General features: G+C 44.0%; 1 protein-coding gene across 1 annotated transcript in view; it reads left to right on the top strand.

Annotated features, from left to right (window-relative positions):
* Positions 1-6,008: 6,008 nt before the first annotated feature.
* SNTG1 (syntrophin gamma 1) overlaps positions 6,009-22,199 on the top strand; it is a 252,930-nt gene continuing 236,739 nt past the window's right edge. Inside the window, exons 1-2 of the mRNA XM_060277843.1 lie at positions 6,009-6,037; positions 7,366-8,357. The gene's annotated coding sequence lies outside the window, so the exon portion shown is untranslated. The remainder of the gene's footprint in view (positions 6,038-7,365; positions 8,358-22,199) is intronic.

Raw genomic sequence — 22,199 nt, 5'->3', positions numbered from 1 at the left:
AGATGCCTATACAGTGGTACCTCAGTTTATGAACACAATTGGTTCCGGAAGTCTGTTAATAAACTGAAGCGCTCATAAACTGAAGCAAACTTTCCCATTGAAAGTAATGGAAAGTGGATTAATCTGTTCCAGACGGTCCGCAGAGTACTTAAACTGAAGCGCTCATAAACTGAAGCGAACTTTCCCATTGAAAGTAATGGAAAGTGGATTAATCCGTTCCAGACGGGTCTGCGGAGTACTCAACCTGAAGCGTACTTAACCCGGAGCATGGGTGTAATTGGTTCCGGAAGTCTGTTCATAAACTGAAGCGTTCATAAACTGAAGCGAACTTTCCCATTGAAAGTAATGGAAAGTGAATTAATCCGTTCCAGATGGGTCCGCGGCATTCGTAAACCAAAAATTTGTAAACCGAGGTGTTCATAAACCGAGGTTCCACTGTATTTACTTGAAAGAGAGGTTTAAGTTGGGACCTACATATAAATGCTCAGTTGTTTACAGTCCTGTTAGTCTACCAGCACCCCGGGAAAGGGGGAATACTGTATGTATATAGTGTATTGGTGGATTATCACAAGTGTCATAAAAAGGATGGACTGCAATAGAAAGCTTTAGTTTTGAAGAACAGCAGAAGCAACTTCATCTGATGCCTGTTTGACCAGCCTCTAGGTAGCAGTCTCAGGAGACTGTAGTTAGAAAAAGAGACAGTGGCTGAAACAAAGTAATTTCATGGCAACACAAACCTGGATACATTAACAAACATATTTTAGATCAATTTAAAGCAAAGTGGTAAATATTAATGTTGTTGCTATGCAAAATGACCAAGTGCACTCACTTTTGAGGTAGAAGGTACTGTATGTTAATACATGCTCTACTCTAAACAATATTATTTAGATTATTCAGTGCTTGGCCCATAATGTTCCTAACACATTGCAATTCAGTGCTCCATAAAGCAGCATATGAGTAAATCAGTTGGTCCATATGTACCTGCATGGTGCTATTGTTGTCAATTCTAGACATCCTGGGTGGTGAAATCTGAAAGGGAGACAACAAGACTTATAAAATCAAATTCTTCATAGCCCCTGTGGATCTCTGAAGTTCTCCTGTTGCTACCCTCAGGTGATGAAATCAATTGCAACATTTCCTTCTATATTTGACAAATAATTTAATTAATGAGAAATTTAGGCTCTAGTTAGTTGGTTAGTTAGTTAGTTAGTTATTAATATTAATGATAATGATAGGAATACCCCAGCCACACTGGGCAGCTTCCAACAAAATACAGAGGGAAAAGAGGATACAAAACTAATAAAAAGTTTACACATCTTCTAAAACATTTACAGTACACGATTTGCAGTTTGTTTGAAAGTGTGGATTGGAACTAGATACAGGGTTTGCATGAGTTATATTCATTGTTTCTTTTGTATACTTTATTCTAAAGAACAATTGCTCTTTTGAATGCTACAAAATTAATAGTCTTGGCCAGTTTGTTATTCATACATTGTTCTTCATACATTGTTGCAGCTCTAGAGAAATCACAAGGTGGAACAGCACCCACCTCACTGTGTATTGGTAGGGAGAATTCTCATGGCATTCAAATTCAACTTTTACTCCTCTGGCAACCTGTTGGGTGGGTGGGGCAGAGGTGATGGCAGCAGAGAAGGGGGTGGCCCTTCCCACTAATGGTTTCAAGCTTCCCCACCTGAGGCACATGCCCACAACAGATTGCTCCCAAGGGAATGTGGCCCTTGAGAGAATGAAGTTCTCACCACACATACATTACTATTTTTAACTAATTTTGTTTATTTGATCTTACAGATTTGGTTTTTTATTGTTTTAATTCTATTATAGTTTAATTACTTTTTAGCTATTATATTTGGTGTGTTTTCAGCTTTCTATGTTTTATCCATGCTTGTTTGAGCTGCCTTGAGTTCCAGTTCTGGGGGGAAAGGTGGGATGATGGTGATGGTGAAGATAAGTCACCTTTATCCACAAAAAAGTGATGCCCAGAAACACAACTTTAATTACAATATTTCAGTCCTGTAGAATTAAATTAATTGATACAGCTTCCAAAGGCACACTTTAGGATCTGAACAGTATCAGATAAATCATTGTTCCTTCACATGTACAAGCAAAATATAAAACAACCAGGCCTGACAATTCAAATGATTAAATGTTTTTTGTTGGGAGCACTGGGAGGAGAGATTTATCTGGAGGCTTTCATACACAGATCACTGTTAGCATCAATCACATCCATGAAAGAGAGGAAACGAAATAATCTCTACTTTCAGATCTAAAGAAATAAAGTACAAATGCTTTCAAGCAGACATAAAACCTATCATTGCAAAGTGTTCGTGTCTTTATCCACTTAACACTGTCATAAAATTCTCGATCTAATTATCCATCCTATTGAATTTGAATGAAGTTGCTTGATGCACAGTCTAATTCTGCGTATGTATCATCAGAAATCACTTCTCATGACTTCAGTGGGATTTACCCACATGTAACTGTACATGGGATTTAAGCATTAATTCCTTTGCGTGGCTTGCTATGTATTAATTATTATTATTATAACACATATTAAATTCATAACAATAATCCTTTATGTGCTCTTCAGTAATGCAGAGCTATAAACTTTATATGTGAAACATGGGCTCTGCAATCCTATGGTTCCAGAGACCATAGGAAGGACTGATACTCTCACAGGATGAAAAGAGAGCTCTGACTTGCTCCTTTTCCACCACTGTAGAAACCTCTGCAGCCTTTGGAGCTCTGACATCAGTGAGACAAAATGGGAGTATACAGTGGGCAGGTTGAGGGTATAGGTGGAAAGCATGCAATGCCCAGACACCAGGAAGAAAAGTACACCAGCCCCAACTCAGCCGCGAGTTATGGAAAAAACACAGAAGCCCTGGAGCTCAAACTACACCTAACCAGAGATAGCACTACATCGATGGGAGGGAAATTGTTAACAAACTAATAAAGGAACCTGGAAAAGGATTGAGGTACATAAGAGTGCTGCTCAACCCTGACTTCCACCCTGCGGCTGAGAGCCCCATGGGATGTTGAATGAAATGATCCAGCAGTTAAGACCATCTCCCTAAATGAATTCAGTGGGACTTAAGAGAAAAAGAAACACAGGGATATAAAATGTTTATTCTTCATATTAGTAGGCTCTATGACTAGTTTGTAGAAAATCGATTTCTTTATGGTGGATAGATTTTTGTATTTTTTATGGCACAATTGTGCAAAATAAATAAGATACCAAACATACTGAATAAGAGTGCAAAGGAGTACTTTGTGACTGCCATCAGACTTTGTCACATTCATTACAGTGTTCCCCGCGCTGCTATTTATTTTATACATAAGATCACCCGACATTCTCAAATATGCTAAGGAACAGACAGTATATTATTTTACCAGATGAGTGGGTAGCTGAAAATGGAGGTAGAAAATATGCTTTGTTGAGCTGTGGGATTTTCGGCATCTATGAACCTGCATGAAATCATAAAAGCAATCTGACAATCTTTGGCCTCTCGGATTACTGAAATAATGTATGTGAAATGATGTGAGCACTTACAAATGCTAATGTCATCAGGCATTTCATCTGATGACTGGGTGGTAGAAGGCCTGTGCTCACCTTTACTTCCCCCACCCGCCCTTTACTGTCTCTTGTGTCTTGAGAAAAAAAGTAGTGAGAGAAAGCCCAAGTTTCAAGTTAACAAGTCCAAGTTTGCAATGGACTAACACAGTGAGGAGGGATGCAGGTGGCGCTGTGGGTTAAACCACAGAGCCTAGGGCTTGCCGATCAGAAGGTCGGCAGTTCGAATCCCCGCAATGGGGTGAGCTCCCATTGCTCGGTCCCTGCTGCTGCCAACCTAGCAGTTCGAAAGCACGTCAAAATGCAAGTAGATAAATAGGTACTGCTCTGGCAAGAAGGTAAACGGCGTTTCCGTGCGCTGCTCTGGTTCTCCAGAAGCGGCTTTGTCATGCTGGCCACATGACCTGGAAGCTGTACGCCAGCTCCCTCGGCCAATAATGCGAGATGAGCGCCACATCCCCAGAGTCGGTCACGACTGGACCTAATGGTCAGGGGTCCCTTTACCTAACACAATGAGGAAGAGCCTTTGGCCCTCCAAATGTTGCTGACTTAGAATCCCATAACCCATGGTTGCTGGGGATGACGGGAGTTGCAATTCAGCAGCATCTGAAGGGACAAAAGTTCCCCACACCTGGACTAACATCTGGCTGCTCTCTGGCAGCCATTACCAGTGGTTTGGCTGATTTTCTGCAAACATAGGCTGTCTTTCAGGGTGGCCTCTTTCCATGAGGTTGTTTCTTCTCAGACCTGCTGTGGGTTCAGCAAGTGAGCAGGAGTCAGAACATCTGAGGACTGTGGGAAGGAATTTGCAGCTCCCTAGTAGCTCTTATGGTGCTGGAGGAGACTCTTGAGAGTCCCATGGACTGCAAGAAGATCAAACCTATCCATTCTGAAGGAAATCAGTCCTGTGCTCACTGGAAGGACAGATCCTGAAGCTGAGGCTCCAATACTTTGGCCACCTCATGAGAAGAGGAGACTCCCTGGAAAAGACCCTGATGTTGGGAAAGATTGAGGGCACTAGGGGAAGGGGACGACAAAGGACGAGATGGTTGGACAGTGTTCTCGAAGCTACCAACATGAGTCTGACCAAACTGCGGGAGGCAGTGCAAGACAGGAGTGCCTGGCGTGCTATGGTCCATGGGGTCACGAAGAGTCGGACACGACTAAACAACAACAAGTAGCTCTTGTATTGGAAGCCACCTCAGGAAATTCCGTAGTTGGTTCAGGGAAACCCCAAATTGTGCAGAAGTACAAAAAAAAATGTTGTTGGGAGGCACACAAATGCAGTCTAAGGAAGACTCAGCATGCTCAGTGGCTAAATAATGCTGTTGGGAGAAAACAAGAAGGGAAACAGCATGCAGTATCCTGGAATGGGCATGGCTGGGACAGTGAACAGGAGTACTACTCCACACTGCAAGGTCCCCCTTGTCATATTGTGTGCATAACTTTCTTACAGTATTTTGGCAAACATAGAACAAGCTGGACCTTGCGGTTTCCCAGTAAATCGTACGTTTCTTGTCGTTAAGTGCTTTATCAGCCCTTTCAAAATGGCCAGCCAGCTTAGCACCCACTGGCCAGACTGGCCCCTTCTTCTGCTTCAGCTCCTTAAGAAGGAAACCAAATAGGGTTCCTCACTCCATTGTCTCCCCTCCTTTTAAAAAAAGAAACCAAACAAGTATAACGGAGATGGAAGAGTCATCTCGACCTTCCTTTTCTTTCTTTCTTTCTTTTTAAAAAACGGCAACCAGTCTGAAGGTAGAACTCCTCGCCCTGAGAGGGAGAGAGAACATGCTGCAAGAAGGATGCCTGGGGCGCCTCAAGATGCCGCCTCTGTCTTCACCTACTTAGCGAGCCGCCTCCGCCGTAATCCTTTTTCTAGCAGGGGGAATTAAGAGCTCGCCGCCTCCTCCAAGCGGGGCGCCATCATCTGCCAAGCGCTTTCTGTGGGGGCTTAAGGAAGCCGATCCCCTCTCCCGCGCCTTAATTCCTTTCCGCCTCACAGCCCTTGGAAGGGGCGTGTTATTAGCACCTCATGGAATAAGGAGCCGGCCCTTCCAATTTATGTACACATGTATCTGTTTCTGAGTCTGTGGGTTCCTGCAGCAGCTTATTAGCAAAAGGCCAAAGACGGGAAAGAGCCTGAGAGACAAGGCGCGAGGGAACGTCTGCTGTTGGCTCCAATCCTGCAGTTTATCTATGCAGGTGGATTCTTTCCTAACTAGCTGCCTTTTAATTGGAAAACACTAAACGCGCAGGTGGAGGAGGGACAGGGAGAACCTCCGTCCCTCATCCTCCTTCCCTATAATGACCAGGGTAGGGAGGAGATGGGTAGACTCAGGAATCAGGCAGCCGCGTGATACGAAACAGCAGCAGCCAATCAGAGAAAAGGAGCTCGTCTTCCTGCCCCGCCCCTGAGCGTGAATGTTCGTCTACAGTGTCTACAGCGTATGTATATCTTCCCTTTTCTTCGGCGCAAGTACTGTAGAACATTTTTTTTTATGGCCAGAGTTATGGTGACGGTGTTCTTGAGGAATTATACAGGCTGTTTCTCTGTTCCCTCCTTTTTTGTGTGTGATTTAGTGTGATACAGAAACCAGAACAAAAACAGATCCAGCAACCCCCCCCCCCAACCCACCCACAACGACGGGTTGGCTTGTTAAGCAGCTTGGCTTGTCAGGTGCGTCGCGATCTTAGCTCTCGCCGTGGAGTAGAAGTAAAATGCAGCAGAATCGGATTTGGGGTGGGGGAATCTCCGCGTTTGGGACGCTCTAAAGCTGTATTTTTCGGGGTCAGAGGAGTCGCCGTTTCCTTTCTCCGCTTAGTGAAATATAAGGGGTCGAGAGTGGGTTGCAGCAAAAAGGTGTGCAAACAAAACGCCTTCCCATTCTAAAGGGCATGGATGGGGTCGAGCACCACCCAGTAACGCAGCTTTAAGGTATGAGCTGCAAGCTTTTTTTTTCTTTAAAAAGAAAACCAGCACCGTGATTGCAGCGCTTAAATCTTATGGTGTCTTGAGGATCCCTTTTTTGTGTGATGGTATTTGCTCACAAGTCGCCTGCTATGAGACACTCTGAAGTATAACTTGTTCGTCGGCGCCTTTTGGCGTCTGAAATGAATTTATGCTAGCTGGCCTCTCTAGCCTTTCTGCCGGTCAAGACTCTTAACCCGGTGCCTTTGTCCTCACCCCAAATGTATAGAGGTTGGCCTGTTGGGATACTAGTGAAGGAAAAGGCACTCAAACACTCCACAGCTGGGTTTTGGGACTTCACAGCTGGGTTTTGGGTTTCGGTGATTTCTAGTAGGTGTGCTCAGAGACTTTGACCCACTTCTCCCTCCCTTGCTTACACTTATTTGGGGATCAAGCACCATAAAATCAATGAGGCTAGCTGACTTCCAAGTAAGCTGCACATCAGTTTAGCCCTGAGAAGCGGGGATGATCAGCCACCCGGAGACCCAGTACCTTATTCATGTAAAACACAGCTTCACGCTTCTGGCTGTTGGCTATTCCAACTTTCCTCCCCGTCATCCCCCTCCCGGTGGAGACAACGACGTGTGACGCCCCCTCCCCCCTTTCTTCCTCTTTCCGCCCCCGCAGAAAACAAAAGCTGGCCGCCTCCTGACGAGGGGGCGGGGGGGGGGAATCGTAACTTTGTGCAACACGTGCTCGTTGCAACAGTGGCACGGAACTCCTGAACTTGCTTGGGCGGAATGCCTATCCGTCTATTCCTTGTAGTTCAGATCCCTACGAATCCTTTTTCTTTCTCTTCTTCTAGTTTAGCGATTCTTGTCTTAACTACCCGCTGGACAGCTGGGTACAATCGAGCAGGATCGACGCCCCCGCATTTGGGGCAGCAGCGAGAGGAACACGTGGCCGTCGAAGAGATTCTGGAATGATGGCAAATCTGCAGGAGGAGGGCGGTGGACATTAATTTGCCACAGCCAATTAATTTACTCTTCAGGGAAGCCTCAAGCCTCTGCTTTCCGATGGATGGCGCCCACTTTGCTAACCGGCAGCGCGCTTGAAAACTTCCTTCCCGGCGTCCCTCCTCCTCCTCCTCCTCCTCCTCTCCTCTCTTCCCCAGTAGGGGTCGGTTGGGAAAGGGCCCCGCGCTTCCCGGGTCGTCCTTCGGAGCGCCTGCTCCACCTGCAGAGGCTGAGGCATTTCTAAGCCACACGCTGGCGAGCGCCCAGGTTCCCGTTCCCGAGAGCAAGCGAGGAAGGACGCCAGGTGGGAGATCCGCGGAGCTGCCCGGCGCTTGGCTTACAGGTCGACACCCGCAGGCATGGACAGCGCCTCCAGCCTGCACACCCAGTGCCAGAAAGCGCCGCCGCTGCTGCTGCTGGCGACTCTAGACCGGCTCTCGCCTCGCTACTGCTGCTGTTGCTGAAAGGGCGATCGCGGCTGCTGCTACCTCTTGGCTCGCTCCCACCTCCCTTCCCTTTCGGATGGACGCCGCGAAGTAGCTGCTCTGCTGTGCTCTGCTCTCTCCCCCCGCAGATGCAAGCAGGGATCGCTGATTCCCTTCCCTCTCCAGTCTGGAGCTCTCCACAGAGACTCCACAGAGCCGAGCGCTTGGAATCCTCCGGAGTGCAAGTTGCGACTCTTAAGCAATGGGCGCCGCGGTCGGAAGTCAGCGGGCAAGCGCCTTGCCACGGCGGCGCTTCTCTTAACTGCGTGGATTGGAAATATTTGGGAAACAAGTTTCCAGAGGCGGTTCTGGGAGTTGAAAGTCCAGCGTTCCAGTGAGAGCGAGCATGTGAGCAAGTAAGTGGTGATTTTTTTTTGGGGGGGGTGATGCTCGCCAGGAAAAGGCTGCCTCTGGTGTGGCATTTTTAAAATAAAAATATTAAGATGATAATGCAGCTGTTACTCACTCTTGGGACCTGGAAGGGGGAAGAGGGCATGGTCCCTGTACTAAATGCAGTTCTACATTTTGGATGGGTGTTCCTAGTGTGCTTTCATTTGCAAGAAGCTCTGTTGCAGTACACCATCTGTCCAGCTCTGAAAAGCACTGGAGATGCTTCTGTTTCAGTGCTGACATACCTTTGAGACCCAGTGTGGGGTCCGTGAGCACATCAGAGCTAACAGCGCAAATGTGCCTGCCTGCCGTTTTGCCATTAGTTCCCCAGGTAAATGCCAAGTCTTTTGTAAAGCAAAAGGCACATTCGTCCAGCAGTTCTTACATTTCAGCTGTGCGTCTCTTGATTTGTCTTGGATACATAGGGTGTGTTGTTGTTATTGGTGCTTTTCTCAAATATATTTTTATATGCAGCCCATGTGCTGTGTGTGTGGTCTGTTTCTTGCCTCTGGAACTACTTACCCTTGTGAGGGTCACTGTGGAGATGGAAATCTGTCATAAAAAACGGTCGCTGAATTCTGTATGATTTCAGTTTAGTGTGTTAATAGCACAGTGTAGGTGCCTGAGTCTAATATTAAGTTTTGTGTGTGTGTTTTTTTAAAAAACATATTCTAAGGCCTATGGAACTGTGATCATTATTATCTTGAAACTCATCAGTTGTGGCAAGCCTGTCACATTGAAAACACTGAGATCTCCACTTCTCCCTCTCAGCACAATTAGTGAATGGAGCCAGCCGGCTATTCTCTCTTCCTTGAGACTGCAAACTGCAATCTTTTCCACACTGCCCTTGCTTTTTGCATTCTGCTTTACCCTCAAAGATTTGCAGAGTAAGAGCCATTAAACAGATTTATAGGCAATTGTGGGCATTTGTCTACTAGCTCGATCTGTTCCAAGTGAGCATATTAAGATCAGCATGTGCAGCTATTGAAGGTGCATGTGGGGGGAGGTGTGGAGGCAGAGAAGGCTTTTCTTTTGGTTTGACTTCCATAAATGAACTTTGTCACATATTATGGTAAGAAGTGGGATTGCATGCTATGATATCTTGATGTATGTTGCGGAAAACTAAACTAAAATGAAATTCGAAGGTTTGTATCTGGGATGCTGCCCAGTACTGTAGTTTGATTATTATTATTTTTTAAAATGTTTGATGCACTTTATTCTGGCCCATGCTTCCAACTTTGGGTATTTGGTGACAGCCATTCTTAGTAGATCCAATTAAATGTAGTTTCAGCATATTGTAGCACAATATTTTAGCTATACATCCTGGGGAACATGAATTGTCACAAGCTCCTTGGGGCAGGGATCGATGTGCACTTTCTTTATGTTACTCTGTATAGTGCTATATCTGCTGATCTTGTTGGAATAATTACTTAAATCAGTTCATAGCAAAAGGCAGAATATATAATGCATCTTTCAACCAGGTATTATACCCAGAAGGTTACCTTGCAGCAGGTGAGGAAATAGGTCCTGTATGTTAGCTGTCTAAATGCACTTCCAGAACCGCATCAGCAAGGTTCATATTTCTCACAATCATAAGAACCTGAAGTGTCTTAAGATTGTTGGGATGATAATTTCTACCTGCTGTGATTTTATTGTGATTCGCTTTCTTGTGCTTCACAAATATTGCTGCTTATGAGGGTATATGGGTGCAGCTGTAGGGAGTTTGGCTGCTTCCCGGGGAAGGAAGCCCCTCCCCCAATTCTGGCCATGGGAGTGGAGTTGCCTCGTGTTGGATCTGGGTTTCCACCCACCTCGCCCCTGCAGTCAGGGGAGAATGGCTTAATAGAGTGTAAATATAACTTTTCTATGCACTGAGAAATTATTTGCGTGTAACTTGCTTTATTGTGGTGGTCTGGAAAAGAACCTGCAATATGTAAGAGGTATGCTTGTATACCTTTAGCACTGCCTCCTAAAAAAATTTTGGGCACTGCAGTTTAGAGAGCTACAATTCCCAGCAGACTTTAGTAAACAGCAGGCCAGAATTGAGAAAAAATGTGCTTCAAAGGTATACGGTAGCATTTACACCCTACCTGCCTGCCTGGTCTTAATGTTAATTAGAGGGGGAAGACTTGATTGGCAATGCAGTCTGCCCCTGAACTATACATATGGACTTATTCTAGTAGTTCCCCATGCAGAGGCAGAGAGGCAGTCTTTCACTAAAGTGCCTGTACAACACTGTGTATAGAAGGCTAAACCTTGCCTGAAGGCTGGGATTTATTTAGAGTGCATTAGAGTGGTCCCCTTTTATAAGCAGAAATGACTTAACAGTAGCTGATGAGATAAGCAGATGATTTTTGGGAAATCAGGGGTCCTCGACCAAATCCAGACACCAACTGCATGTTTTGTTTTCTGTCCTCGTATAATTCTGCGGTTTAGCCTAATACTGTCATGAGAACTAATTGACTTAATATGTGCCTTGCTTAAGTGGAGGATGGGAGGGGGTCCTACAGTCTGGTGACTGATCAGCACAGTGTAGTGAATCTGGCTAGACAAACTAATGAGATGTTAATAGAATCATAAAATCATAGAGTTGGAAACAGACCCCGAGGATCCTCTGTTTTACTAAATTACTTCAGCTACAAAAAAACCAAGAAAGGCATGTTGGGACATAATGCCCCCCCTCTTCAAAAACCACATTCTGGCAATACAGTACTTTCATTAGGACCATTCAAAGCTTCACAGAATAGTGACCAAGTTTTGGTGTTCACCAGAACTCTTTAGCAGGCTGGATGTTAAACAAGGGTGCGAGATGGAGGAGGAGTAGCAACCTCCCCCTTTTTGTGTAACATCTAGCTAGCAGCTAGCCTGATAAAGCAATCTGGAGAAATAAGTTGATTCTCTCAATTTTCAACTTAAATAGTTAGATGAGTGATTCTGCTTTTGGGGTCAAAGTAGTTTTTCGCATACTTTATTAAATAAGTTATTTTGTCCCACTAAAGTGCTAAGAAGAAGTAAAGGCCAATTTGAGAACAGGGGAAAAAACCCAGTAATAATAATAATAATAATAATAATAATAATAATAATAATAATAATTTATTATTTATACCCCGCCCATCTGGCCGGGTTCCCCCAGCCACTCTGGGCGGCTTCCAAAAAAAACAAATTCTAAAATACAGAAATCCATCAAACATTAAAAGCTTCCCTAAACAGGGCTGCCTTGAGATGCCTTCTAAAGGTCTGGTAATTGTTCTCTTTGACCTCTAGTGGGAGGGCATTCCACAGGGTGGGTGCCACTACCGAGAAGGCCCTCTGCCTGGTTCCCTGTAACTTGGCTTCTCGTAATGAGGGAACCGCCAGAAGGCCCTCGGAGCTAGACCTCAGTGTCCGGGCAGAACGATGGGAGTGGAGACGCTCCTTCAGGTATACTGGACCGAGGCCGTTTAGGGCTTTAAAGGTCAACACCAACACTTTGAATTGTGCTCGGAAACGTACTGGGAGCCAATGTAGGTCTTTTAGGACCGGTGTTATGTGATCTCGGCGGCCGCTCCCAGTCACCAGTCTAGCTGCCGCATTCTGGATTAGTTGTAGTTTCCGGGTCACCTTCAAAGGTAGCCCCATGTAGAGCGCATTGCAGTAGTCCAAGCGAGAGATAACTAGAGCATGCACCACTCTGGAGAGACAGTCAGTGGGCAGGTAGGGACTCAGCCTGCGTACCAGATGGAGCTGATAAACAGCTGCCCTGGACACGGAGTTGACCTGTGCCTCCATGGACAGCTGTGAGTCTAAAATGACTCCCAGGCTGCACACCTGGTCTTTCAGGGGCACAGTTACCCCATTCAGGACCAGAGAGTCCTCCACACCCGCCCGCCTCCTGTCCCCCACAAACAGTACTTCTGTCTTGTCAGGATTCAATCTCAATCTGTTAGCCGCCATCCATCCTCCAACCGCCTCCAAGCACTCACACAGGACCTTCACCGCCTTCACTGGTTCTGATTTAAAAGAGAGGTAGAGCTGGGTATCATCAGCATACTGATGGACACCCAGCCCAAACCCCCTGATGATCTCTCCCAGCGGCTGCATATAGATGTTAAAAAGCATGGGGGAGAGGACAGAACCCTGAGGCACCCCACAAGTGAAAGCCCAGGGGTCTGAACACTCATCCCCCACCACCACTTTCTGAGCACGGCCCAGGAGGAAGGAGCGGAACCACTGCATGACAGTGCCCCCAGCTCCCAAGCCCTCTAGACTGTCCAGAAGGATGTTATGGTCGATGGTGTCAAAAGCCGCTGAGAGATCCAGCAGAACAAGGAAACAGCTCTTACCTTTGTCCCTAGCCCGCCGGAGATCATTGACCAGTGCGACCAAGGCAGTTTCAGTCCCATGATGAGGCCTGAATCCTGACTGGAAGGGATCCAAATGGTCCGCTTCTTCCAGGCGTGCCTGGAGTTGTTCCGCAACCACTCGCTCAATCACCTTGCCCAAGAATGGAAGATTTGAGACTGGGCGATAGTTGGCCATATTGGCCGGATCTAAAGATGGTTTTTAAAGAAGCGGTTTAATAACCGCCTCTTTCAGCGGGTCTGGGAAGGCTCCCTCATGGAGAGAAGCATTTACCAACCCGCGAAGCCCATCGCCCAGCCCTTCCTGGCTAGCTTTTATAAGCCAGGATGGGCAAGGATCAAGGAGACTGTGTTGTAGTCACTTAGAAATTGATGAAGGAACCATATTACCCCCTTTCACATTTGCCTCTTAGTGTCTTCTCATATCTGCTATTCATATGCAGGCAGGCACTAATTCAAATTATTTAATTCTGGCTACTAGAGAAATGTATGTCACTCAGATAAGATCATTTCATCATATTAGACCCATATTGTCTTATTGTAAAATGTGAAGGGGTAACTTGTTGTGTAATCCTAAACATGTCTACTCATAAGTCAGTCCTATTGAATTTATCATAAAGAAAGCATGTTTGGATCAACCCTAGATTTTGAAACAGGTATATTTTATAACAGAAACAAAGTTGGAATATAGGATAGCTCTGACTTCAGCCAGGGGATGGGGGGAGGGATATGCAAAGGCGGATGCCCTTTCAAAGTCCTCCTTTCTTTCTCTTGCATATCCATAGCTGCCAAGTTTTCCCTTTTCTCGCGAGGAAGCCTATTCAGCATAAGGGAAAATCCCTGTAAAAAAGGGATAACTTGGCAGCTATGCATATCTACTCTGAAGTAAAGGCCCATTGAGTTAAGTGGGGCTGATTCCCAAATAAGTATGCATATTGGATCCTCAGTCTTATTTGGCTTGTATAATTTGCTAGTATTAATGCCATTGTATTGATGATTTTGCTGTAGATGTCCCCAAAATTCTGCTGACTTCTATTAGAGCATATTTCTGACTCTCTTAAGACTACAACTACAGTATATACGATACATATCCAGGGATATTAAAAAGCTGTTTAAAAGAGAAGAGCTAAGGCTTGCTTAGGTGCACAGCAAAACATGGAAATTGCAGGTTAAGCTGTCCATACACAATGTAGGCAGTCAACCTACTCTGCAGTCTTGCATATTGTGCTTGCTTACAATTTAGTCCTCTGCACCCACACTTCCCCGTAGTCTTTCACCTTCATCCTCTGCAAATAGAAGAACACTGAAGCTGAGGCCACAGTGAGGGCAATGGCCACCAAGTTTTACACTGGTCTGCTTTAATTTGGTTTTGAGAGGCAACACAAGTCGGTAAGAGAATGGAGGAGGTGAATCTTGGATATATGGGAGATGGGAGAACATGTTTATTGCTGACAGACTGTCAAAATTAACATGGATGCAGTTCTCATGCTTTTCGATGTGTAAGTAAATCTGTAAGCCTAATTCTTCAAAGGATTTTTATATTTGAATTTTCTGGAGGCCACCAAGATGGAAGAAGGCTGGTGTACCTCATATTGATGTCCCTTTGAGCTTGCATTAAATGCTGAAAGATATGAGCTTCCCTCTCATCAGCTGAATCCCTTATTGACCCCAGTGCTTTTTGAATCACTTCTATAATCTCATATTTTGCTAGAATGTCTGTACCGGCTACATTTTATACAGAAAGGTAACTTGCAAGGAACATCTTGAGTGTGTATGGCGAGGGGCAGAAGAATCAGCAACTGGAAAATTTTCAAATTGTCATAAGGATTTCTTCCCCCTATGCAAAAATGGGAGATGTGGGGTGGGGGAATAGACTAATTGAAATACTTCTTGAAGTAGTGTGTTAGAATATTGTTCCAGCCAATGACACCACTGCAACTCCCAGATCCTGGTTTCAAAGATGGTTATGATAACATTGCTCCCACATTTGTCTGTATTACTAGGCAACCAACACTCTTAGGACTTGATGGCCTTGTAAGAATCTTCTTCTCTCTGAGGGCTGTATTCCCTCATGGACAGCCTTATGGAGTATGCCTGCTAGTGATGGGTGGGTCCAGAGACAAAGTGTGTGGAGCAACAGATGGTGACCCTTTCCTTTGTATAGTGGATACATTGCAGCCAGAGACAAATTAGAGGGTTCTCCACCCTTCATTCTGGTAAAGAAGAGGCATTTTCATAGTTCAGGAGCCTATTCCAGCCAGGTAAGAGCACTCAAAGGCAGTGCAGAGCAGGGTGATGGATGGGACAGCCACAAGAACAAGCTAGAGAGGTCAGGCCTGATCCCAACCTCTGTTTTAATGAGAAGACATTTAGGCAAGCCTTGGGCTTATGCACCTACCTTCCTTCCTCTGTTCCAGTTATGAGAAAGGGATTGGAAACGTTTTTAACTAACTCACACTAAGTATGATCAAGCATATAAGCAGCATTGGATTTAGCGTGGTATGGGTGGTTCCCTCACACTGGGGGCTAAGTGTAAAGTCCATTTTGGGCCACCAAATGTTGGTCTCACACAGAGCACTATATTCCAAAAGATTACCACTGATATTGGGCCTGGGAATCACACACACAATGATAAACCACGATAAACATGTATTGCTTTTGATTGACAAGCATTGTGTGCAATGGAACTCACTTTCTCAAATCTGCTGCAGAAGGTTGAGGGGCTTCCCTCCATGAACAGATTTAGGGGGCATGGGGAGGGAGGGAAGTGGGGAAGTTCCATTGTGCAAGGGAAAGTTATTGTGGTAATAGAATGAGCGACTTAGCACCACACTGCATGCCAGCCTTTTTTGTTCCTTCAGCATGGTGACAAAGTGTTTCTACAACACATGCTCTCTGGCCTTGTAGCTCACTTTTCTCAAATATGTATTCCTTAAAAAATACACATAAACAAGGACCAACTTAATTGTGAAAGAGTGGCAAAACATGTTTCAACTTGTGAGCCTTCCATTTTCTAAAGACCACATGGGTTTTTCAGCCATAGATTATGGAGACAGATCACTGTCCCTATATCACAGTATTAAGACTGAAAAGAAGAGGAGGAGGAGGAGTTTGGATTTGATATCCCGCTTTATCACTACCCTAAGGAATCTCAAAGCGGCTAACAATCTCCTTCCCTTCATCCCCCACAACAAATACTCTGTGAGGTGAGTGAGGCTTAGAAACTTCAGAGAAGTGTGACTAGCCCAAGGTTATCCAGCAGCTGCATGTGGAAGAGCGCGGAAGCGAACCCGGTTCGCCAGATTACTAGTCCACTGCTCTTAACCACACACACTGGCTCTCACCACACTATCAATTCTGCCAGTTGTCCTCTAGGCTAAATTAAGAAATTATGAGTTTTAAAACAATTTAGAAATTTTGTATTTGCAGCTAGAAAATAATTAGCAGATGTTGCAGAAGCATTTTATAACATGCCTTATAATAAGTCATCATTTCATGCTTTAGTAATAAACATTAATTTGATGAAAGGGAAACAAGCAGCTAGGAAGCACTGAGGGTGCACATTGTTTTAAATGAGTACTGTATATTTTTAATACCAGATTCAGCAATCTCCCAGAAGTTATTATTTCTAACTTTAGAAATGTGCATGGGATTATTGCCTACGAAACTTGACTCATGTTGCCTGAGACTGTATTTCGTTGGTATGCAATACTCTTGTCAGGCCACTTCTTGCCCTTGTTCATTTTAAGTACTTTATTTCAGTAAGGGTGATTGGAGATGAAGGGACTTATGAGTTTATAGGTGACCAAAGAGCTGGAAGCAGTATGAGGGACACAATCTAAGTCACCGAAGGAGACCAAGGGACCTGACATGACAACTGTCAGTCATGCTAGCACCTTGCCATATGGTATGTCTTCCTAGAGGTGATTTCCCTTTGTGCTTTTGGGAAGTGACTATCTGGGGGTTATTTTGATTTTGTGTTACCCGTGATTTTTAATAAAAGGTAATGTGCCACATTCATACAACTGCAATAAACATTATTGCTTTTACCTAAGTGACCTTCACATGTTTTGGCAGTGTCTGGGAGGGCATTTTAAAATTTATTTTGTTTTATTAAAATGTTACCTGCACTTTCATAAGAAGTATATTAAGGTGGTGTGCAACATAGAAAATTTAATAAAATTAGAAAGAACATACATAAAAACATCGGAAAAATACAGGTTGGTTAAAAGTGAAATTTGTATTGCAAAGCCCTGTCTAAACAGCACAGTTTTCAGAAGATGTCTGAAAAGAAGCAGAGATGGTCCCTCCCAAATTTCTACTGGCAGGGAGTTCTACAAAGTAGGTGCTGCCATGGTAAAGATTTGGTCCCTAGTGAATGCTAACCAAACCTCAGGGGCATAGGGAGCTCCAGTTTCGCCATCTAAACTTATTCAATGGCTTTATGCTATGAAGTGGTCTATTAATAATAATAATAATAATATGTGTGTGTGTGTGTGTACACACACACACACACAACAACAACAACAACAACAACAACTCACCAGAAGATAGCAAAATAAAAAAATACCTTCAGTAGCACCTTAAAGACCAACAAAGTTTATATTTTGGTATGAGCTTTCGTGTGCATGCACACTTCTTCAGATACACTAGAAACAGAAGTGTCAGACCCTATATATATACAGAGGGTGGTGGGGGTGGGTGGGAATGGGTGATGGGAGTGGTAAACCTGTAGATGGCTGTTAATGGCTGCTGATGCCTACGCCAAAGGATAAATGGACATAAATCTGACATCAGGAACCATAAGACTGAAAATCCAGTAGGAGAACACTTCAATCTCCCAGGACATTCTATACAAGATCTCAAAGCAGCTGTTTTATTACAGAGAAATTTCAGGAACAGACTGGAAAGAGAAGTTGCTGAATTGGAAATCATTACCAAGCTTAAAACCATGGAAGCACCTGGGATGAATAGAGACATCAGATTCTTATCTCATTATGCATGATCAAGCTTTCTTTAGCACCTCAGCCCTTGCTTCCCCCCCAGGACTAATTGCAGCCATCAGCAGCCATTAACAGCCATCTACAGGTTTACCACTCCCATCTCCCATTCCCACCCACCCCCACCACCCTCTGTATATATATAGGGTCTGACACTTCTGTTTCTAGTGTATCTGAAGAAGTGTGCATGCACACGAAAGCTCATACCAAAATATAAACTTAGTTGGTCTTTAAGGTGCTACTGAAGGAATTTTTTTTATTTTACCTCGACTCAGACCAACGGCTACCTACCTGTCACCAGAAGATCTCGGTGATCAAGTTAGAAGATCAAGGTGTAGTATAAGGAATCAGGCAGTCTGTGGGATAAAAAAAGGTAAAGGACCTCTGACAGTTAAGTCCAGTCGCGAACGACTCTGGGGTTGCGGCGCTCATCTGGCCAAGGGAGCTGACGTTTGTCCGCAGACAGCTTCCGGGTCATGTGGCCAGCATGACTAAGCCGCTTCTGGCGCAATGGAGCACTGAAACCAGAGCAGCACACGGAAACGCTGTTTACCTTCCCACCGGAGCGGTACCTATTTATCTACTTGTACTTTGACATGCTTTTGAACTGCTAGGTTGGCAGGAGCAGGGATCAGAGGGTGGGAATTATGGGAGTGTGGAAATGGTGATCCTGCTGAACGCCATTGGAGCCAAGCATCATCTGCCCCACCTCACTCTTCACTGATATCTAGATTAGCCTTGCTGAACCAGGTGCTGTTTAGATATTTTGGACTGCAGCTCCCATCATCCCCAGCCAGAACGGCCAATAGTTAAGGATGAGTGGATTTGTAGTCTGAAACATCCTGTGAACATTGGGAAAGGCTGCCCTAGATGAATCATGCCTAATCATCAGCATCGTACTTCCTTGTGGAACAGAGCAGGGTCCATTTCCACCATCACCTTGCCAGCAATTTCTGTTTCAATCCACATGAATGCAATTCAGCTACATGCAACATGTATTCCACAAGCATAGATCCAGTCCTGCTTGTCACTGCACACATCTCTATTCTTCAGTAATAAACCTAGTTTTAAGTGTATCCATTCATCCCTTGATGGCGGAGTATTCACTACTGCTCTTAAAGATTCATTAAAATGTTCTTTTTTTCAGTTTTATTTTCATTGGGCTTCATTGATGTGTAGATGTGTACTTTTGTTTTGATATACCAGTTAGACATTCAGGCTAAGAATCTCTCTCTCTCTCTCTCTCTCTCTCTCTCTCTCTCTCTCACACACACACACACACACACACACACACACACACACACTTGCCTGCAAGCTAGACCATAGCGTATGTACTAAGGCAAGATTTAGCTTTATTAAACTTTTATTAGTGTTTTACTTGTAATAGGTTTATCAGAAAAGTGTCAAAATGCATTATGGACTGGAAAATGATGTGCTACTTGCTGTAACCAGCAAGTTCAGAAGTAGATGGATTTTGAAATTTGTGTGAATCTATTACTTGACTTTTAAAGTTACAGTGTACTTTAATTCTATTCCCTCCAGCAAATAATTGAATTTAAGCTTTAAAAGCCTTGCGACATCATGTGAGGAAGCCTGACCCTATTTTTTCTTTGACTGGTCTTGAAAAATCTCATTTATTTTCTCTTGCTCCTGCTCTCCCCCCTTCAATGAATTTGGAGTCTTACTTTTCATGTTTCAGATACTTAAGTAGCATGTAATGCTAACAGTTATTTTGGAAACTACTTTCTGATAAATTCATTGTTATCTTTTAGGAGGATGTGTGCATACTTTTGCTGGTCATACAAACAACTATATCTTGCAGGATCCGATAATTAAATCAGCTGATCTCTCAGTTCTAGCTAGGCACATCCTCTACATTTTCAGCTCCTTCTCATTCTTTTCCATCTGTAAAAGATGGTACCACCTGGGGAAGCTATACTGTGTGGGTGGGTCTGTGGGAGATCTGGTGATCTTCCAGGTGATCATATACCAAGTTGTTCAAGGCTTTTTCCCTACAAAGTACCAAAACCTATGTCTGGAATTTTATGGACATAGCCAGGATTCAGCTGTCGGAAACTGTTTCCAGACGAAAATTGCTAAATGTCTGGGGAAAACTGGACATGTGGCAACCCATGTCAGCAGTGTAGATTTTGGTGAATTTGCTTAAAAATAACTCAAGCCAGTAGTTTGAAAAACATACATTATAAAATAAAATAACATTTCAAAATAAATGTCAGCCCGGGTAGGCTGGCTCAAACAAAAGACGTTTTTAAGCATTGTGTAGCTTAAAAAACTCACATCCTCAATGCCACCACCAAGAGCTCACATAATATCTATTCCACACTTGCAAGGAACTGATCCTTCAGGAGGGAAGCAAGGAGTTTCAGAGTGCATGTGTTGCTACCACACTGAAGGATCAGTTCCTTGCAAGTGTGGAATAGACATTAAGTGAACTCTTGATAGTGGCATTGAGGATGTGAGTTATTTAAGCTACACAATGCAGACAAAAATTACTTAGGGAGCTCACTTAAATCTGTTTGCCGTTTGCACTCAACATATCTGCTCTATTTTTCAGTAGAATGTTTTTCCCATTAAGAGTATGTACACTGGGCCATTGTGTACAGCCTTTCAGAACACAGTCTCACATTTTGGTTAGGGTGTGCACCCCAGAATACAGTTTTGCTGATAACAGAGTGAAATATTTATTTATGTGATGGTGCACATACTGCACTGAAGTATTTTAAAATATGTTAAGTGCCATGTATGCCTGTTGTATTTTGGAGCTAATCTGTTGCAGCCATGGGCAAGATTTTACTTTTGATTTTCTGTTGGCTCTGCATATACCATTGGCTGAGTTACTGAAACTAGTGTGGTTCATCTGGCTCACGTATTAATTGCATAGTGGTGGGTATTCTTCTTTGCCGCTGTAATGTATGCATTATTGGCTAAATATCTGGCACGTGATTATTTGGTGAGCTCCCTTCCAGTCATTGACCAGACAACTTATGCTTAGCAAGGTTACTATATCACAAACCTTCATGTCTAGAATGTAGCTCAATACTGGGTTCTGTACATGTAGATATCTAGGATAAGTTAGCATAGGTTCCAGGACAGAGGCTTGAACCCCACTACTTCTCCATCAATAAAGTCCTTGGAAAGTTGACATCTATATTTTCAAATAGCAGAGGGGGTTTGCCTCCAAACATCCCTATGTTGACCGCAGTAGCAAAACACTTTGCTCAACTTTAAGAATTAAACTGCTGCTCCCCTTTGCGTCCCCCCCCATCACACTGAAAATTAAAGTAGTAATTTAACTTGGTGGGGGCGTATCTTAGGATAATAGAATTTTAGAGTTGAAAGGGATGCAAACGGTCATCTAGTCCAATGCAGGAATCTTCATTTTTAAAACTATATTTAGAGCAGGTTATAAACTGCTTCATAAAAAAATCACTAAGCAGAGTACACAAAACATAGTTTTTTAAGAGTTTTCAACAGCAGTCTAAGAGTCTTTCATTAGTAAAATGTTGATGTGGGAAGGACAACTTTTAAAGGGTGGTATGGAATATATTGGGACCCAGGTGGCGCTGTGGGTTAAACCACTGAGCCTAGGGCTTGTTGATCAGAAGGTCGGCGGTTCGAATCCCTGTGACGGGGTGAGCTCCCGTTGCTTGGTCCCAGCTCCTGCCAACCTAGCAGTTCAAAAGCATGTCAAAGTGCAAGTAGATAAATAGGAACCGCTACAGCGGGAAGGTAAACGGTGTTTCCGTGTGGTGCTCTGGTTTGCCAGAAGCAGCTTTGTCATGCTGGCCACATGACCTGGAAGCTATACGCCGGCTCCCTCGGCCAATAATGCGAGATGAGCGCGCAACCCCAGAGGTGGTCACGACTGGACCTAATGGTCAGGGGTCCCTTTACCTTTTACCTTTTTATGGAATATATTGCTGCTTGTCTGTCACCTGTGATTTATGTGTGTCTGTTGCCTAGCTCTGCTTTCTTTGATTTCCAGTGTCAAAAGAACTGATGCAACATTTTCTAGTCTGGATGAATAAACTTGCCTAACAAAAGCAAAAACAAGAAAACATTTTATTCCACAAATATAAGCCAATTATACTGTAACAGGTCACATTTTCTCCCTACAATTCTTCTTGGGAGAATTGTTAATAGGTGCCAAAGCTTTGAGCCCTCAGTGGATCTCAAACTGGTGATGTGAGGAATCTCAGGCTGTTGCTGGCTTTGGATTACCCTCTCAGAAACCATGTCTTGCAATAAAATATTCCCCTTTCAAGTGGATATTTAAAATTACAGGTCAGTTTTAAAACAATTCTGTATTAGGGCTTAACTCTTTATTTGTTTCAGAATTTTATTTTATGAGGATCTGTTGGCATGGAGCGGGGCCTTCTTTGTGTGAGAGACAGTGAGTGGCTGCCATAGGTGAAAAACAGGGTAGGAACTGTTGCTAGACGATTTT

Source organism: Zootoca vivipara, chromosome 8, assembly GCF_963506605.1.
Source record: "Zootoca vivipara chromosome 8, rZooViv1.1, whole genome shotgun sequence".
Lineage (NCBI taxonomy): Eukaryota > Metazoa > Chordata > Lepidosauria > Squamata > Lacertidae > Zootoca > Zootoca vivipara.
Note: the sequence above shows the minus strand (reverse complement) of the source record. Positions and strands in the feature narration are given on the sequence as shown.